At 45.4% G+C, this 733-nt stretch overlaps 1 pseudogene; it reads left to right on the forward strand.

The window, feature by feature from the left end:
* Window positions 1–427: 427 nt before the first annotated feature.
* LOC119818073 lies at window positions 428–528 on the forward strand (annotated as a pseudogene).
* The last annotated feature ends 205 nt before the right edge of the window (window positions 529–733 follow it).

Below are 733 nucleotides of genomic sequence, written 5' to 3' on the forward strand. Positions count from 1 at the left end.
CTGTATTAAAGTGTTGCAGCGTTAGGAAGGTTGAGAACCCTAACCTTCCTAGAGAGTGTGTTATGTGGACATTCTCCAACCCTTTTTCCCATGATGGGAGTGTGAACCCACCAAGGCAATGAATGCTGAGTCTTCTGGGATGTGTGAAGGACTGAGAGGTGGAGGGGAGGAGTCCTGGGGGCTGAAAGGCCTGAAACTCATGGAAACACCAGGTCAGGGAGTAAGTCCTAGTGGGAGCAGCAGGAAGGCCCAGAGGGATTAAGACTAGGCATCCAGTCAGGAGGGTCGTTGAGGCTCTTGGAGACCTAGAATGCCAGGTCAGACTTGTGTTTCCTGATTTCCTGAGCATCAGCCATAAGTCTGCTACTATTTAATGTATGTCTCTAAACTTGTGCATTATTGAAGATTTTAAAAATGAGAAGACTAAATGCTCATTTCGGCAGCACATATACTAAAATGGGAACGAAACAGAGAAGAGTAGCACAGCCCCTGTACAAGGATGACACACAAGTTCATGAAGCATTTTATAGAAGAAGAAGGAGAAGCAGAAGGAGAGGGAGAAGAAGGAGAAGAAGAAGATGAGGAGGAGGAGGAAGAGGAGGAGGAGGAGGAGAAGAAGAAGAAGAAGAAGAAGAAGAAGAAGAAGAAGAAGAAGAAGAAGAAGAAGAAGAAGAAGAAGAAGAAGAAGAAGAAGGAGAAATTTAGAGGAGTCATGGAGAACTCCAGCCATGTG

This window comes from Arvicola amphibius, chromosome 6, assembly GCF_903992535.2.
Source record: "Arvicola amphibius chromosome 6, mArvAmp1.2, whole genome shotgun sequence".
Taxonomy (NCBI): Eukaryota; Metazoa; Chordata; class Mammalia; order Rodentia; family Cricetidae; genus Arvicola; species Arvicola amphibius.